General features: G+C 46.8%; 1 protein-coding gene across 18 annotated transcripts in view; it reads right to left on the bottom strand.

Annotated features, from left to right (window-relative positions):
- The window catches only part of RIMS2 (regulating synaptic membrane exocytosis 2), a 799,605-nt gene that overhangs the window by 406,879 nt on the left and 372,629 nt on the right, over positions 1 to 20,097 (bottom strand). The window lies entirely within an intron of this gene.

Genomic DNA, 20,097 nt, shown 5'->3' on the forward strand with positions numbered 1-20,097 from the left:
AATACCCTTAAATCAAACTAAGAAGTTCTTACGGATCATTTTCTTACTTTGCCTATCTGTAAATTTTGAGTATCATCAATGGAAATTAGGGTTGCCAACTTTCTAATTGCACAAAACCAAACACCCTTGCCCTCCCCCTTCCCTGAGGACCCATCTCTTCCCTAAGGTCTCACTCCTCCCCCCCGCTCACTCCATCCCCCTCCCTCCATCGCTTGCTCTCCTGCCACTCTCACTCACTTTCACCGGGCCAGGGGTTGGGGTGAGTATGAGGGGCTTGGGGTGCAACAGGGGACTCTGGTCTGGGGTCGAGGGATTTGGAGTGTGGGAGGAGGCTCAGGGCTGGGGCAGGCGGCTGGGGTGCAGGAGGGGCTGTGGGCTTGGGCTGGGAGTGCAGACTCTGGGGTGGGGCTGAGGATGAGGTGTTTGGGGTGTGGGAGGGAGCTCAGGGCTGGGGCAGGGGAGTTTGGAGCATGAGAGGGGGCTCTGGGATGGGGCCGAGAGGTTTGGCGTGCAGGAGGGAGTATGGGGTTCGGGCTATGTGAGGGAGTTGGTGTGCGGGAGGGAGCTCAGGGCTGGGAGTTTGGGTGTGGGAGGGGGTGAGGGGTGCGGGCCAGGTGGCACTTACCTCAGGTGGTTCCCAAAAATGACTGGCATGTCTGGCTCCTAGGCAGAAGAGCCAGGGGGCTCTGCACACTGCCCACGCGCACTGCCTCCGCAGCTCCCATTGCCGTGATTCTCAGCCAGTGGGAGCTGTGGAGCTGGCATTTGCGGCAGAGGTGGCATGCGGAACCCCCATGGCTGCCCCTGCACCTAGGAGCTGGACATGCTGGTCACTTCCGGGAACCACATGCAGTCAGGTCAGGCAAGGCCTTAGCCCCGCTGCGTTGCCGACTGGACTTTTAGCGGCCCAGTCAGCGAGCTGATTTTCAGTGGCACTCAAACTGCCTGGGTCCTGGCCACCGGTCCGGGTGGCTCTGCATTTTAAATTTAATTTTAAATAAAGCTTCAACATTTTGAAACCTTATTTACTTTACATACAACAAAAGTTTAGTTATATATTATAGACTTCTAGAAAGAGACCTTCTAAAAAGGGTTAAAATGTATTACTGGCACGCAAAACCTTAAGTTAGAGTGAATAAATGAAGACTTGGCACACCACTTTTGAAAGGTTGCCGACCCCTGCACTATGTAATCATGTAATTAAAGACTATCATAATGCACATGCACCAGAGAGTTGAGTTTAGGTTGCACAAGCAACCTGAATTCTGGCATTTCCTAACTTTTCATTGCTTGAGTTTTCAACCTTACTAATGTTCTTTTAATGTAGTTTTTGTGTGTGTATTTTTTATAAGCAGTAGTAAAGTAGTCATTTTTATATGAATCACTATATAATCAGTCATTTGTTTTATTCTCAGTTCGTGTCACTTTGCTTCATTTTTTTCTCAGATAGTTCAGTTGTTAACTAGTACTAGAGTTGCCAACTGTCCAGTTTTTGACCGGAACACCTGGTCAAAAATCGACCGCTGACTGGGCCGTTAAAAGTCCATTTGGTGGCACTGCTGGTACAGTGGGGCTGGCAGGCTCCCTACCTGGCTCGGCGCAGCTCCTGGAAGTGGTCAGCATGTCCAGCTTGTAGGTGGAGGGACAGCCATGGGGGCTCTGCGTGTTGCCCCCGCTCCGAGTGCCAGCTCCGCAGCTCTCATTGGCCGAGAACTGCAGGGACTCAGGGAAGGGGCAAGGAAGGAAGTGGGGCAAGGATGTTCGGTTTTCTGCGATTAGAAAGTTGGCAACCCTAACTAGTATGGACAATAATTCTTTGTTTCTCTTAAATCTTTCATTCTGATGAAAATGCAAAATCTTCATTTTATTTAAATCTTTCAATGGAGCTATGCTAGATTAAAGTACCTGAGGATCTGGGGCAACATTTCTACAGTGGGCATTTGTTTTGCATCCACTATCCCCCTTATTTTAAACCCTGATTTCAGTTCCTATTGTATGTTTTTTCATATAATAAATCATTACAAAATTCAGTGTGATTTTACCCATTTTTGCTCAGAAGAAGCCCAAGGTTGAGGAAAATAGAATAGAAAAAATTCTGCCTGTGCCAGTAGTTTGTCCTTTCTAACAAACAGAAATATGCTCATACTAACATAATTTAAACCATAAAATTAAACAATTAAAGTTTGTTGAACAAGAGATTTGAATTAAATATTCATTTCTGATCTAGAAAATTAACATTAATTAATTTGCAAATTAGCATCCTTTTCCAATGAAGTTAAGTGTGCCTGCTTAGTTCCTTATGACACAGATCACAGAATCATAGAATCATAGAATCTCAGGGTTGGAAGGGACCTCAGGAGGTCATCTAGTCCAACCCCTTGCTCAAAGATGACTACATGTCATGTTTAAAGTGTACTATTCTCCATTTTGGCCAGCATAAATTGTAATGTGTTAAATGCTTTTTGGAAAGTGGTTTTTTTTAACTGCCTAAAATACGATTATTATTTATTATCCCTTTTGATCCACATTAATCCTGTTACCTGAGGGGTTGCAATTTCTTCTACCAGTGATTTCAGGCTCCTGGTGCTAATGCACTCGCAATTAGTGTTAGGAAATAGTCATTCCAGCACCAAGGGGAAAAGATGGAACATCGATGGAGGAGACAAACTTTCTTACCCTTTGTACACAATCCTCATCAAACTGTTGCAGTGGGATCAGCAAGCTAACAAACAGTGCTACACATGCTAACTACAGTGAAACAGGTTTCTAAACATTTTGTTCTCTTCTGCAGACATATAAGGTTTTCTAGTAGTTTCCCGACCTTTACATACTTCTGGATGTGGGATCTTTCTTTCCTCCAACTTCCCTTAGAAAAATTTTTTGCTGGGAGAATGTTAGTTGATTAAGATTTATCCTTATAATGAGAACATCTAGTGCTGCTGGCAAAAAAACTTTTCTCTTTGTGTCTGTCAAGTCAGTTTGCAAAGAATTTGAAATGAGATCTCTAAAAATGAGTGAGACAGGAGAATTAAACTCAGTTACAGAAGTTAAAGAGAGAAGTTGACACCACTGCCTCTATTTGCAGGCTTTGACTCCATGATCAGCTACAGTTGATATCTTCTTTCTTAATATGTTTATATAATATGTAACTACTATGGAGGGGAGGGAAGTCCCGGGGGCCAGCGGCTGCTCCGGCCACAACAGGGTCCAGCTGCTGCTCAGGCCACCCTGAGATATCTGCTTGGAGCCACTGAGCTGTGGCTGCTCCTGCCACCCCCGAGACTGCTGGTCAGGCGGGCCCCGGGGCCAGCCACATCAGCCGCTGCTCAGGTGTTCTTGAGGGCCAGCTGCTAGGGGCCGCCAGAGCAGCGGCTGGTGCAGCTGACTGCAAAAGAGCCACTCCAGCAGTGGCCAGTGTGAAAGTTTAGAATGTGATCCAGATAAGAATCTGGTTAGATAGCAGCTGTTAATTTTACATACAGGGTCCATGTGATGCCTAGAAGTTGTTGAAACTAATCTTTTTTTCCCTGCACAAAATTTTGAAAAAATAAGATTTTGTTTTACTGCATTTTTTGTGACAATTTTCATTTTTCCCAAAATTTTGTTTTGAATTTTTTTTTCAAAAAAATTGTTTTCAACTAACCCCCAATTTTCAATGAAAACAACTATCAACATTTTTTGGACAAACTCTAATAATTTCTGTTGGGAGGGACAAAAGCAGACAATCTGACAGTTTTGTACTTCTCTGCTCACTATAATGGAAGAAATTTGACAGTACTAGATTGTCTTTTCATAAAGATGTGCAGATGTGGCTAAGTGAGGCACTTGCAGCTCTCTACTTGTAAAACATCTCCGTATCATTGTTAATTGCTTCTAAAGCTAAATTGAAACTTTTCTTGTGTGTAAATTCAGAGTTCTCCTTTCTGGCTTCAACATGGAATGATATCCACAGTCATTTTTATATGAAAGTACATTGATATTCTTGATAACTGATAATTCCTGAAGCACATTTATGTTTGTGCTGCAAGATCAGGGTTCTAATGGGTATTCCCAATGATTATTAGAGTATTACAGGCAGAATTTAGCAAAAATTATGTCACAAAAATCAGCTAAAAACATGTAATTGGAAGTCTGTCTATAACAGTCAGGGCTGGTGCAAGGATGTTTCGCGCCCTAGGCGAAACTTCCACCTTGTGCCCTCCCCCGTCCCCGAGCCCCTGCCCTGAGGCACCCCCCCCCCAGCAGCAGCTCCCCCCTCCACCCTGAGGCAGCCCCCCCCACGGCAGCTCCCCCCTTCTGCCCTGTGATCCCCCCCACAGCAGCTCCCCACCCCTCCCGCCCTGAGGCACCTCCCCACGCCCCAGCTCACCCCTGAGCACGCCATCGCCACTTCACTTCTCCCGCCTCCCAGGCTTGCGGCGCCAATCAGCTTAGGCGCCGCAAGCCTGGGAGGCGGGAGAAGTGAAGCAGTCATGGGGTGCTCGGGGAGGAGGTGGGGCAGAGGTGAGCTGGGGCGGGGAGTTCCCCTGTGTGCCGCCCACCCCCCCTTACTTGCTGCAGGCGGCCCTCCCTGCGCCCCCCCCCCGCCCCAGCTCCCTCCATCTAAATGCCAGCGGCGACTGGGGCAGCCGAAGATCCGGCCACCGCAGTCACTGCCGAAGAAAATGCCACCCCCCAAATCCTAGCACTCTAGGTGACCACCTAGGTCGCCTAATAGGTTGCACCAGCCCTGATAACAGTGTAATATGAAGGATAGGAAAATCCACACTGAATGATGGAGGCCAGCAGTACAATATATGGTACCTGTCTAATGAGAAGTTGTAAGATTTGCAGCATTTTGTGGCATATCCTGTATGTCTGTGAAGTTAGAGGCCTGTCACACATAGTCTTTTAGCTGTAGTAGGCTATGGCGTAACACTGCTGGTTTATGGCATGATCCAACTTAGGTGTCATTCACACTATAGTTAAAAGGGTGTGTGGACAACATGCCTCCAACTTCCTTGACATGCATTCCACATAGGACAAAATGTTCCTGTACCACCTCAGAATTTGGATAAGTGTTTGTCATGAATAGTTAGTAAAGGGTTAAAGCATAGTACCTGGTGGGCACCTGACCTGAGGACCAATCAGGGAAGAGAATTTGAAACTCCTAGGAGGGAACTTTTTCCCTCTGTTTGGGGGGGGTGTTGTCTTTGGCCGTTTGGAGTTACAAGAGTCCAGATGTTTTAATCAAGTCTACCAGCTTCCACCTTTCTGAACTAATTTCTTCTAGTCAAGATAGTGAGTATTAGAAAGATACTTTGTGTCCTCACCTAATAATCCTATGCTTGCAATTCTGTGTGTTTGTTATTGATTATTCTTAATTCTACCTGTATCGTTGTACTGAGAAAGAGAGAGGATTCTCTCCAGAACTTAGCAAGGTTATACCCTATGAGTGGCCAGCTTGGACTCAGAGAGATTCTGTATTTTCTTGTTTTTCTTTTAATAAATTCTTTCTATAAAGATTTGATTAAATCCCTTCTACTGTGGATATAGGGGAAGGGGCTGAGACATTCTCTCTCGGTGGTGAGACAGCTTATCTCCGGGCAGAGAAGGGAGGGGGAAGAGACAGTCCTCCTGGGTTTGATTCAAGCAGTTTGAATCAGTTATCTCTTTCCAGGACTAGGGAAGGGGAGGGGGGAAGTGAGTCCCTCTTTGTGTTGAGTCAAGGATTTGACTCGATGTATATCTCTCCAAAGTGGCTAGGAGAGAGAGAGGGGGGAAGTGGGCTGCTTCCCTGTGTGTAGAGATTCAAGGGGTTTGAATCTGGGTTCCCCAGGGGAAGCTTGGGGGACAGGCAGTGTGTCAGACACTTTAACCTGACTGGTGGCAGCGAAGGAGACCTACCCTAGGATTTTAGGGTGGGGGAATACATGCTGGTCCTCACTTTGAAACCCCCCAGTTTCAAGTGAGGGGGCAGACCAGGACAGTGTTAGAGGGGAAGAAAGGTAAATGATCTGTTTTACTTTTTATATAACTAGCTAGAAGTCATTGAATAAAAATAATTGTTTTACATCAACAAGTTGAGTAAGATCAATAAAACCAGCATTAAATGTCTTTTTTGGACTTTATCATGCTCAATCAAAAATATAATGAAAACATTGCATTGTAGTAGAAATCTGTTTCATGTCATTTTCTGCCCTAAAATAGATTGCAATTTTAGATACTTATGTCTATGCGGGAACTTTATTTCCCTTAACCAGTATTTTAATTCATCTAATTAATACACTTACTATGTATTGTTATCCTTTGCTTGATATTATTCATTTTCACATTAGCAAATTTTTTTGAATAGGTTGTTAAGTTAAGTCACTGAGGCAAATAGCATGAGACTGTTAGATCTTTTAGGGAGAGCAACGAGGATTGAAGGATATACAATGAAAAGCAGTGAGCAGACAGGCTTAGAGGACAGGCTTGTTAGGTCTGAGGACCTTTTTTCTGTCCTGTTCTTCTTTGGTTCCTTATGTTTCTTGTTATCAATTCAAACCACAAAGAATTGCTGTAGACCACAATTACACTAAAATACTCATATAATATAAATGTACTTTGGGTAGATAAACAAAGTTGATAAATAAATAGGGCCCCCATTGTACTCTCACACTTACATTTACTAAGCACCCTGCAATTTTGAAGTACAGTATCTTCATTTTTTACTAGCAATTGGGAGATTTCTAATTTGTAATCCCTACAGAGCTATGCACTTTCCTCTCTGTTTGGTTTGCATGCTGTGTGGCATGAATAACAAACTACCTGTCCTACACAATCCCCATGATGCTATATAGCCTACTGTTTGGAATTAACCACATTTCATCTGAACAAGTTCCTGAATCTAATTTTTAGTCATTACTATGCTTTCCTCTCTCTCTTTCTCCTATTTTTAGTGTCAATATTGCCATAAAGATCTGCAATATAACAGCCATCTTGCAGGATTTATGTATTAATGTCAAAAAGATTCTATTCTGACCTTCTTCAAATATTTAAATTGCAAAGGGAGACGGAGAAACTGGAGTTTGCTGTCCCTGTAAAATAAGTGATGTGATTGTAACCTGATTGAACTTTTAAAGTTGACAAAAGTATTGCATAAGATTGACTGAAGCAAACTCTTCCCATTTGCAACACGAGTGTGGAGCAAGGGGAAAGAGCAGATGTGGGGGGGAAAATGGTATAATGACAAGGCCAGAGGGGTAATATGAGTGGGACTTCTGCATATTGGGAAAGAAGGCCAGTAAATCCTGTGTGTAACCCAGGTTTTGCCATAAAGGTTATAGAATTAACATGAGGCGAATGAATAGGTGATGCTGAGGCATTGCCACTGACCTTAGTGGGAGCAGGCTTGGGCCCTTAAACTGAACAAAACTAGTCCTAATGTTATGTTATCTAAGTGATCCCAGTGCCACTCTATGGGCCAGAGCACCACACCCAGGAGGTATGTGGGCTACTTTAGCATTATCTACTAGTTAGCGGAGAGAACTCTGAATAGATCCTGAGGGGTTCTATTACTTGCTCTGCCCCATGCCTCCTCTGGCAAGTCACTTAAAAAGGACACCCTGTGCAGTAACTGACATTCTTCGAGATGAGTGTCCCTGTGGGTGCCTCACTCTAGGTGCTGGTGCATCCCTGCACCTTTGATCAGAGATTTTTGTAGCAGTATTCGTACCGGCCACGCATGCACAGAGCCTGCCCTCACACTCTGAGTATAGCTATTTAGTGAGCATGCGCAGCCGGTCTCCTCAGTTCCTTCTCTACAACGGAGGCTACCCCAACTCCGAAGTAGAGGGGAGGAGGGTGGATAGTGGAGCACCCACAGGGACACTCATCTCGAAGAACGTCAGTTATTGCACAGGGTGAGTAACCTCCTCTTCTTCAAGAGCGATGTCCCTGTGGGTGCTCCACTCTAGGTGACTTAAAAGCAGTGTATCTCAAGGAGATAGGGACTTCGGATCTGATAGGAATGAAGTAGATAGTACACCTCTGCCTAATCGTGTATCAGAAAGAGGGCCCTGATTAAGGGCATAGTGTTTAACAAATGTGTGTTCGGAGGACCACGTGGCTGCTTTACAAATATCAGTCCAGGGAACTTTCCGTAAGAAGGCTACAGAGGTAGCTACAGATCTAGTGGAATGAGTTCTGATGGATGCTGGAGGTGGTAACTTGTTTTATCTGATAGCAGAGTCGGATGCAGTCAGAGATGCAGTTTGAGAGTCTCTGGGTAGAGGCCTTTGGAGCGCTCCGTGATGGAGACAAAAAGTCTAGAGGAGTTTCTAAAGGGTTTGGTCCTATCCAAATAGAAGGACAAGGCCCTGCGCACATCCAGTGTATGCATTGTGGCTTTGAAAGAGTTTGCATGTGGTTTCGGGAAGAAAGTTGGTAGGTGTATTGGCTCATTAATGTGGAATGAAGAGTGAACTTTTGGAAGAAATTTGGGGTGTAACCTAAGGGTAACCTTGTCCTTGAAAAACAGCATATGTGGTGGACTGCCATAGGGGCTTGTAGTGGGGCGGACTGCCCCACTCCCTGTGAGAATGGGCTGCAACAGGCCAGGGCGCCTGCGCAGACAGGGCTTATTGTGAGCCAATCAGAGAGGGGCTTATTGTGAGCCTATCAGGGCCCAGTTTAGAGACAGCCAATCAGGGCCAGGCTCAGAGGTATATAAAGCCTGCCCAGAGCAGGAGCAGTCAGTCTGTCCCAGGCCTTTGACAGGGGAAGGTCAGTCTCCAAGGGAGGAGACTAGCACCACGGACAGCGCAGTGCTGGCCGGGCTCGGGGAGGCTAGGGAGCTTGAACCCATAGCCTGCCAGGCTGCAGGCCCTGAAGAGAAGGGCCTAGCGGGTGCAAGGGGCCATAGGGGAAGCGGCCCAGGGAAACAGACAGCGGAGGGGAGAGAAGGACAGCGAGGCTGACACCAGAGGGTCCCTGGGCCAGGACCCAGAGTAGAGGGCGGGCCTGGGTCCCCCCCTTCACTCCTTGCAGTGCACCCAACCATTGGCCATAGGGAGCGGCCATATTGCTACGCCAGATCCCTGACAAGAGGGATTGGACTCAGGGCGGTTGGACATAGTGACTGGGGTGTGGGACTGCTGATCGCCGACCCCCGGAAGGGGGCGCAGATGGACTAAGGGGCATTGCCGGAAGGCAGTGGCCTCGAAGAGGACGCCGCCGAGCACGCAGCAACGCGGGTCCAGAGACAACGACAGAGGACAGAATGACGGACGGGACACCACCAGGAGGAGGCGCTCCACTGGAAAGAGCTAATTCCCAGAGACACCAGCAGGAGGCGCCGCAGGGGTGAGTCCCGACCTGTTTACAGGGCTGTTATCTCTCCTGCCCGTCTGGCGGAAGTAATCGCCACCAAAAAGGCTGTTTTCATCGAGAGGTGTAACAGAGAGCAAGTGGCTAAGGGCTCGAAGGGCTGCTGGGTTAGACAGGACAATACTAAATGAAGATCTCACGGAGGGGTAGGAGGTTTAATGTCTGGGTATAAGGTTTGGAGTCCTTTAAGGAAACGCTTTGTGATGGGATGAGCAAAGACCGAGGTGTTGTCGATTGTGTCATGAAAGGTTGTAATGGCAGCTAAGTGGACTCTGATGGAGCTGAAAGAAACGCCAGATTGCTTAATGTCCAATAGGTAGTCGCGTACGCGGAGGAGGGGTGTGGACATAGGAGAAAGTTGTTTAGTTGAGCACCATTCTGTGAATCGCGTCCACTTTCGGAGATAGGTGGTACGAGTAGATTGTGTTCTGCTGTGTAGGAGCACTCTTTGAACTTGGTCAGAGCAAGCTAGTTCATTTTGGGAGAACCATGCAGGTACCAAGCTTTGAGATGCAGCATGGAGAGATCAGGGTGAAGAAGCCGGCCGTGTTGCTGTGATAAAAGGTTTGGAATGAGAGGCAGTGAGATCGGTGGTCGAATTGACATTTTGGTGAGGAAGGGGAACCACAGTTGTCTCGGCCACGATGGGGATATCAGGATCACCCTGGCAAGGTCCGTTCGTATCTTTATGAGGACCCTGCTGAGAAGTGGTATTGGGGGGGAACGCATAAAGGAAGTCCCGGTGCCATGGGATCATGAATGCGTTTCCGAGGGAGTGTTTGCCCAGTCCCGCGCTGGAGCAAAAGTTGGGGCATTTCGTGTTTTTCGCAGTTGCAAAAAGGTCTATGGTTGGGTGACCCCCAAATGTGGAATATGTTGTAAATGATTCCCTCGTCTATCTCCCATTCGTGCTCCGAGGGAAAACGTCTGCTTAATTTGTCCGCTTAATTCATCACTCCGGGGAGATAGGCAGCTGATATGCGGATATGGTTTGCAAGGCACCAATTCCAGAGTTTCATGGCCTCTGAGCAAAGGGAGTGGGAGCGAGCCCCTCCTTGTCTGTTTACATAAAACATGCAGGCAATGTTGTCTGTCATTATGCGTACATGTTGATTCTTGATTAGTGGGAGGAAGTGATGGCAGGCATTGCATATGGCTCATAGCTCTAGGACATTTATGTGCAGGGAGGTCTCGGTGGTAGACCATAGCCTGTGGACTGTGTGGTGAGAGATGTGGGCCCCCTAGCCTGTGAGAGATGCATCAGTAGCCATTAGCAGAGATGGAGCAGTCTGGAGAGGGCCCTGCAAATGTCTATGGAATGCAGCTGTTGCTCTCGTTGAGAGGCGTGCAGCTTCAGAAGGAAGACCAGAAGGAAGATATCTTGGTTGACATGGAAGGCAGACACCACCTTAGGAAGGAAAGTAGGGTGTGTTCGCAGCTGTACCTTGTCCTTATGAAACACCATATATGATAGGTCCGAAGTGAGGGCTCGAAGCTCCGACACACGTCTCGCCGAGGTGATAGCGACAAGGAAAGCTGTTTTTCAGGAAAGGTACAGAAGCGATCAAGTGGCCATTGGCTCAAACGGGGCACCCATGAGCCTGGATAGGACCAGGTTGAGGTCCCACGTAGGGGCTGGATGCCGAATTTGCAGGTACAGATGTTCCAATCCCTTGAGGAATCTGATGACCATGGGATTGGAGAAAACCAAGCACCCGTTTTTGCCGGGTGGAAGGCCAAAATTGCTGCTAAGTGTACTCTGATGGCTGAAACTGCTAGGCCTTACTGTTTCAAGGACGAGATAATCTATGATGGTAGGTACTGGCACCTCCAGAAGGGCAGTATTGCTCAGGGCACACCAGCAGGAGAAATGCTTCCACTTGGCCAGATATGTGGACCTAGTAGAGGGCTTTCTGCTACCCAAGAGTATGTGCTGCACCGAGCAGGAGCAACGCAGCTCAGATTGAGTTAGCCATGCAGCATCCATGCTGTGAGATGGAGGGATTGCAGGCCTGGATGACACAGTTGGCCGTGCTCCTGAGTGATCAGGTCCAGCCACAACGGGAGTGCAATTGATGTGGTCACCGACATATCGAGGGGAGTGGTGTACCAATGTTGCCTGGGCCACGCTGGGGCGATCAAGATTAAGCAGGCCTTGTCTCTTCGCAATTTGAGAAGGACCCTGTGGACTAATGGGAATGGAGGAAAGGCGTAGAGCAGATGGTATTTCCACGGCATCAGGAAGGCGTCCGATAGGGTGCCCAGGGAGCACCCCTGGAGAGAGCAGAACACCTGGCACTTCCGATTCCCGCGAGAGGTGAAAAGGTCCGGAAAAAAGAATGGATAATGTCCGGGCGAATCGACCACTCGTGATCCAGGAAGGACCTGCTGAGGCGATCTGCCAAGGTGTTTTGGACTCCTGGGAGAAACAACACCACCAGGTCAATCAAGTGAGCTATGCAGAATGATAAATTGATGTAAAACATGGCCGTTGTGTTGTCTGTGAAGACTGCGACACAACAGCCCTGAAGGTGTTCACGGAACACCTGACACGCCAGGTATACTGTTCTCTGTTCCCGTACATTGATGTGCAGGGTTATCTCTTGTGTGGACCAATGGCCGTGTGTGCGAAGGTCCGCAAGGTGAGCGCCCCAGCTCAGAGATGATGCATCCGTGGTTAGGACTAGGGAGGGCTGTGGGGCATGGAATAGCATCCCCCCGCATACGAAGTTGGGGTTCAGCCATCAAGCCAGGGAGGTTAAGACTTCCATTGGTACCGTGAATGCTGTGTCCAGATTGTCTCGGCCCTGGACAGTAGACTGATGAGAGCCAGGCCTGAAGTGGACGGAGGCGTAGTCTGGCATGTCTGGTCACGAAGGTGCAAGACGCCATGTGTCCCAGTAGACCAAGGCACGTGCATGCTGTTGGGGTCAGGAAGCTTCGGAGGCCATGGATAATGCTCACCACAGACTGGAAGCGGGCATGCGGTAGGCATGCCTGGGTGAGATTTGAATCCAGGACTGCTCCGATGAAGTCTATTTTCTGGGTCGGCTACAAAGTGGACTTTTCAACATTGAGCAGCAGGCCCAGCTGTCTGAACAAGCTCATGGGAAACTGAACATGAGATTGCACCTGGAGCTCAGAGCGACCCCGAATGAGGTACAGAAATACTTGGATCCAATGTCGACAGAGCGAGGCAGCTACAATAGCCATACACTTTGTAAATACCCTTGGTGCCCTGGATAGGCCGAAGGGGAGGACGGTAAACTGGAAGTGTCGTTGACTGATCACAAAGTGAAGGAAGCACCTGTGCAGTGGGTAGATCGCTATGTGGAAGTATGCATCCCTCATGTCGAGGGCAGCGTACCAGTCTCCAGGATCCAGGGAAGGGATAATGGTCCCCAGGGAAACCATGCAGAACTTCAACGTTACCATAAATTTGTTGAGTCCGCGCAGGTCCAGAATGGGCCGTAGCCCCACCTTTGCATTGGGGATTAGGAAGTAGCGGGACTAAAACCCCATGCCCCTCAGATCCCTTGGAACCTCCTCTATAGCTCCAATAGCCAGGAGCATCTGCACCTCCTGTAGAAGGAGTTGCTCGTGAGAGGGGTCCCCGAAGAGGGACGGGGAGGGAGGGTGGGAAGGGAGGTACAAAACAAATTGAAGTCGGTATCCACTTTCCACCATGCATAGGACCCAATGGTCTGACGTTATGCGGGACCACGCAGGGAGGAAATAGGAGAGACGGCTGGTGAAAGGTGGGGAAGGATCCTGTAAGGAGACTAGTGCTCTGCCCTCGGGCACACCTTCAAAAGTTTTTTGTTTGGGCTCCGCCGATGGTTTGGGGGGCCCTGGTTCTGGCCTGTCGGAGGACCAGATTGCCTCCTCCTACCACCGCAGCTGCGTCTTCTAGAAAAGTCCTGTTTCAGCCGGGGGTAGGTGCGCTGTGGTTGGGGTCGGAAGGGCCTATGTTGCGTCACCAGGGTATGCATGCCCAATGAGAGCATGATGGCCCAGTTATCCTTCAGACTCTGGAGTCTGGAGTCAGTTTTGTCTGAAAATAGCCCCTGGCCATCAAAGGGCAGGTCCTGAATTGTTTGTTGCAGCTCCGGTGGAAGACCAGACACCTGCAGCCACGAGATGCAGCGCATAGCTACGCCCAAAACTAGAGTCCTAGCCGCCGAGTCTGCCACATCTATCGAAGCCTGCAAGGATGTCCTGGCTACTTTCTTGCCCTCCTCTAGCAAGGCCCCGAACTCCTCCCTGGACTCCTGAAGAACCAGCTCTTAGAACTTCCTCATCGAGTTCCAGGTATTATAATTATAACGGCTCAAGAGGGCCTGCTGGTTAGCCACCCTAAGTTGTAGGCCGCCAGTCGAATAGATCTTGCGCCCAAATAAATCCAGGTTTCTAGCATCCTTGGATTTAGGAGCAGGAGCTTGTTGACTGTATCTTTCCCTCTCATTAACAGACTGTACAACGAGGGAGCACGGTTGGGAGTGAATGTACAAGTACTCATAGTCTTTGGAGGGGACCAAGTATTTCCTCTCCACCCCCTTGACAGTGGGAGGAAAAGACACCAGAGACTGCCAGATTGTAGTGGCATTAGCCTGGATGGTCCTAATAAACGGCAAGGCTATACGTGTGGGAGCATCGGCAGATAAAATATCCACCACCAGATCCTTGACCTCCACCACCTCCTCCACCTGGAGGTTCATATTTTGTGCCACCCTACGAAGCAAGTCTTGGTGCACACAGAGGTCTATAGGTGGTGGGCCAGAGGAGGACGTGCCCGCCACCGCCTCATCAGGGGAGGATGAGGATACGACCGGGACTAATGGGTCCTGGGGCAAGTCCTGCTGCGGGGGTGGGTCCGGCAGCCCTAGGTCCTCCATGCTACAGGCATGGCCCTGAGCTGAGTATAGGGCTGTCGCATCCGAGCCCCTTGGGGAGGGGAGGAGGGGGCAACTGACAGTGGCCTCTGGGACCCGAGGTTCTTAGTGGGCAGAACAAGAAGCTCCCGGTGGGACACCTTGGGCCTCATGGTATGCCCTATGGGTCCAAAAGGACCATTGTGGGGGTCCCTGAGCAGGATCCTGCTCCTTGTCGTGCCATTGGCTAGTTCCGTCCGCGTGTTGGTCATGGACGCAGTAGCCACTCTCCGCTTGGGACGACCTCGAGTTGGGGCGGGAAGGCCAAGATGGAGCCAAACACTCATGCTGGGTTGCATTGTCATGCGTTGTTGGCCCATGCTGCGGCGATGGAGATTGGTGCCGCGGTCTCAAGCAGTACCACGATCTGGACTGGGACCGACGGTCGTATCGGTGCCGGGAGGTAGGTCAGGACCTCGATGAAGATCTATGGGCGAAGCGGTGCCGGGAACGACTCCGAGGAGACCAGCACCAGGATCAGTGCTGGAGCTGGACCGGTACCAACCGTACCGGGAAGGAGATCTTCTTGAGGCGGAGTGGCGCCGTAAATACAACCGGCACTGAGATGGTGATCGGTGCTGGGACTGCAAGCAGTGCCGTGGAGGAGACCAGCGCCTGGATTGGGACAGTGACCTAGACTGGGACCGAGATCGGTGCCGACCCTTTTCGCTCTGCGATGGAGGGCGCATCACGGAGGGCTTCCCTATCTATGGAACAGCCCGTACCGGTGGTACTGAAGTTTGTGACAGTCCCAGCTCGGTGAGTGCAATCAGGTCACGAGCAGTGGAGAAACTCTCCGGGGTGGAAGGCAGGCCGAGCTCGACCACGGTGCACACCGGGGAGCTTATGTGCACCGGACTCAACAGCGCTTGCGGCGCTGGAATCGATGGTGCCAGAGTTGGAGCCTTCGCGGAGCGGTCTGGCATGAGATGCTGCTCCAAGGGGGGCACAGGCAGTGCCGGCAACTGTACAGGAGCAGCAGGTTGCTTGTGCTGCTTCTTGGCTCCCGGAGACAGCAAGTGGTGCCGTGCTGGTAATGGTGCCAGAGATGTCTGGTGCCGGGAGTCTTTGCCAGTGCCAGGTCGATCCGGTGCCGGAGGTGCACTTCGGCCCGATGGCATCGGATCTCAGCGCGGGGCAGAGGGCGTCAGGCTAAATGCCGCTTCCATGAGGAGCTGCTTCAAACGAAAGTCCCGCTCCTTTTTTGTCCGAGGCTTGAATGCCTTACAAATGCGGTGCTTACCTGATTGATGGGATTCCCCAAGGCACTTCAGACAGGAGTCGTGGGGGTCTCCTGTAGGCATCGGCTTGAGACAGGCCGAGCAGGGTTTGAAACCCGAGACCTAGGCATGGGCCTGGTACCGGGAAGGAGGGAAGGGAAAAGGCCCTTACCTTCAATTACTATTTACACTAACTAAAAAAACTACTATTAACTACAACTAGAAACTACTAACAACTACACTATAACAACTATCTACAGGTATAAACGAGCAAAGAGCTAGGGAAGTGGAGATCAGCTATGCCGTGCTCCACAGTTCCAATGACCGTCACAGGTGGTAAGAAGGAACTGAGGGGGCGCTGGGTTGGCAGAGGCATATATCCAGCGCCATAAGGGTGCCACTCCAGGGGGCACCTCAGCCGACTCACCGAGTGTTGCTAGGGTAAAAATCTTCCAACAATCGTGCACGCGGCGCACCTAATTGGAATCAGTAAGAGCAAGCACTCGAAGAAGAACATGCTTTCCATACTGTAAGGAGTGTAGTTTTGTATCCTATTAATATAGATTTAGTTCATCAGTCTGAGATTATTATATATCTTTAGTAATAAACATTCAAGAAACAAATTTCAACTCTTACAATTCAACAATATATTTGTTTGAAAAATTAAATTATACATCTTGCTGTAGTTTGCTTTTTTCAAGTATGTCAGACTGGCAGGGTAAAGCCTCAAGGTCCAGATTTTCAAAAAGGTTTAGCATTCAACATGTTGAGAACATTTGAAAATTTGCCCCTAAATGTACTGAAATGCTAAAATCCCAAGTAATTCTAGAACTCCTGGAATCTGTAGCATGAAAGCATTTCTGTTATTGCTAGTGTATCATCTATCATCTGGTCAGCACACATAGACAGCCCAATGCCACACAATTACTTTTAGAGTTGGATGTAGAGGGGCCTTCTTTCTTGTTATAGAAACACCCTGATGTACATAAATATGGTCAAGGAACATGCAGTAGAAAATAGTCATGGAGCATTGTGATGAAACTGCAGTTTGACTCTAATTCATATTATATAACTGATGTCCACATATTCTCATTTCCAAGTAAACAGATTATATAACTAAAGCCCTCAAAGAGAATCATAATCTAAATGTTCATTACGGCATCTAATGTGCCAGTAGAACTATTTTTAATGACTTTTTCCTTAAGAATATTATTGAACTATAAATGTTCATTAAGAATTACTATGCAACTCCAGTCTGGACAAAGTTTCAATGTGGAACTCAAGTTATTTTCATATCCACTAATTTCATTTATCTTTATAAATCTACAACAGTCAGTCACTGCATCTTCACACACAGAACACTGCATTAATATAGGTTGTTGGATGAAGTTTTCCATTGACACCAGATTAAAAAGGTAATCCAGGAACTGCGCCACAATGTGCTCTAGAATAACCTGTAAATCTCTGTGCTGGCAAGTGGTGCTCACCATGTACTTGGCAATGAATTATTAAATACAAAATGTGAAGCGATGGAGTCAGATACATTTGATAGAATAACTGATTACCAATATAGCAGCAGATTCCAGCACACATGAAAATTCACCAGGTTAATCTGAAGTGTGTAAAGTATTTTCTTAATATTCTCTTAAAATGTACAAACCCTGAAGTTGCACCACTCACATTATTGCCTAAACTAAATGTCTTTATAATGGGACTAAGAAGGAGAGCAACAAGAGAGAGCAAACACAAATTCTATAGAGGAAAATGAAATACTGAACAGTGCCAAGATCTGAATAAGTAGTACTAAGAGGAAGCACACTGCTATGCAAGTAATGCAAATCTCTCTTTAGGAACCTCAAACAATTTCTTTTATCCTCTCTCTTTAATCTTGTGATAGCTTCAAATACAATGGCCAAACATAATCACCTAGTTTTTATGACAAACACAGCACCTGCACTTCATACTCCATACTTCTGGATTTACTGTAATATGACTATTTTACATCAGAAGCTGATAAATTCTATCACAAACACTTTAAGAAATAAAACAAATTATAGCTGTCAAGCGCATTCACCTTTTCAATTTTAAATTGATTTGAAGAAGAGTGCTGCAACTGAGATGACTGGATTTATATCTTATTCCACCATAAAATCTCATATGAAGACACCATTTAAGCAAACAAAAACACAAAAGAAGTTAAACAAAAAGACAATGTAATATCAAACACACTCTTCTCATTCTTGAAGGTGTCTTCATTTGCTCTCTGCAACAGTACACTACCCTGCCCTTTGCCTTTCTGTGACAAATAGGATTAGTTCAGTAGCATATCAGGAAAATGTTAGCATATCACATTTAAAATTTCACACTCAGGGGAGACGTCTGTTCTGATGTAGTTAGTGTCTAATACATGTCAAAATATATTTCTCCATGGAAGTTTACAATATAACTGCTAACTACCAATTTGACAAACTGCAATATCTCAATTTTATCCACACAAATTTGGTAATTCCTTTATATAATATTTTTTCCTTTTATTGAAAAAAAACATTGCAATTACTGCAAGACTCTTGTACTTTATCCCCCAATTTTGGAATTTTTCTATCAAATGAAAATACTGAACCAGTGTGGAGAAAAAAAGTGTATTGATCATATTGAAATATATTATCCTCCCACAAAAAAACCACCAACCCCCCACCCCCAAAAAACCATAAAACTGAAATCAAGAAGCACAAGAAATCATTGCGAGTATTTCTCTCAGTTGAAAACACAAATTTGTAAAAGAAAAACAAAACTTCAAAACATGTAAGTTTTGTTTTCTTCTGAAGAAAATACTACTGCTGATTACAGTATAGGACAAGTATACATGCATCCGACAAAGTGGGTATTCACCCACGAAAGCTCATGCTCCAATACGTCTGTTAGTCTATAAGGTGCCACAGGACTCTTTGCTGCTAGTATAGGACAAGATTTTCATAAATAGGTGCCATATTAAGACACCCAAAATGCATAGCCTGATTTTCAAAATTACTGAACATCCTGCAGCTCCCATTGACTGCTGGATACTCAGCACTTTGGGAAAATGTTATTTTATTACTTTACAGTAGTTGAAACTGAGTCATGGTTAAGAGATTTCCCCAAGGTCATACAAATAATCTGTGGCAAAGACAGAAATAAAATCCAGATCTCCACACTTCCAGCCCTAGATTTTAACCACTACACCATATTTTAATGTACTGCGGTGTCAGGGTACACAGCATGCAAAGGAGCATCCCTTCGCAGATGTGAAGTACTCTGTATTTTGGATCATTGCAAGGTTAAGCAAAAATTGAAATTGTTAGTCAGCCTCTTTTAAATTAGTTAATTAAAATGAAAATATACCTGCAAGATTTCTGAGGGCTTTGGATGGGTAAAACAATTATACTGCCACACATTCCTTCATAATTAATATCTTTAGCACTTAAATGTCCCCCTACTGAGGCACTTGGGATGCTATACAATTTTCAAAACCACAGGTGCTCAAGATACTTGCAATTTTCCCTTCTGTTGCAATTCATAGCTGTTACATGGATGTTAACCTTGTCGCAAAGAACTGAAACAGTAGGCCTAATTCTGAATCTAATTTAAATCAGTGTAAATAAAGAATAACTCATTTGAAGATGGTGCTACACAGCATAAGATTTATCTGGCATAAGTGCTATAAAAATCAGGCCCATTGTCACTTAAAATTTTGAAGTGAGATCACTGGCAAGTACATTGCCACAGATAAATAATATTCCATTTTTGCTTCCCACTGTTCAAACAAGGAAAACATTCACTGTTCTTGTAACAGCACTCAGCAATATAAAGTAAGCTTTTTTCTCCTCAAGCAATGAACTAAACTATCAGTTTTAAAATTACAAAATAAATTGTTTCCAAGTGGATATTAGTCTGCTGAAAACTAAATATTGCCTGCACTTCACAAGTTGATTTGTTTTAATTTTGCAAATGTAGATAACTGCAATAGAAAATTAGGCCCTAATCAGGGCCAGCTCCAGCTTTTTTGCCACCCCAAACGGCGAAGCAGGGGGAAAAAAAGATAAAGTTGCGATTGGCGGCAGCTCTACCGCACCATTTCATTCTTCAGCTGCAAGTTGGCGGCAGGAGTTGGCGCTCCGAGAGGGACTGAGGACTTCCTTCACTGGTGCCTGGAGCTGGCCCTGGCCCTGGCCCTAATTCTGCAGTCAGTTCTGTGCATTTGTGCACCTTTGCATATCCACAGAACCCCATTGACACAAATGTAATGCTATTCACCACACAACCTTTAGTGAGGTAAGCATTGTTAGTCAAATTTTGGAAATGGGCACAGTGAGGCACTAGTAGGTTAAGTGACTTGTCCAAGGTCACAATGCAAATCACTGGCAAAGCTAGGAAAAGAACTGAGTCCTGGGTTTTTCCCCATGTGCATGCACCCCCCCCCCCACACACACACAAACACACACACAACCACCTGTGTTCTGTAGCCTTCAGCCAATTTTCTTTTAATAATTAAAATGTTTTTAAAATAGCACGATGTAACAATATAGAGACTTCATAGCACAGAAGTATACTTGTCTGCATTT

The sequence above is a fragment of the Mauremys mutica genome, chromosome 2 (assembly GCF_020497125.1).
Source record: "Mauremys mutica isolate MM-2020 ecotype Southern chromosome 2, ASM2049712v1, whole genome shotgun sequence".
Classification (NCBI taxonomy): Eukaryota; Metazoa; Chordata; order Testudines; family Geoemydidae; genus Mauremys; species Mauremys mutica.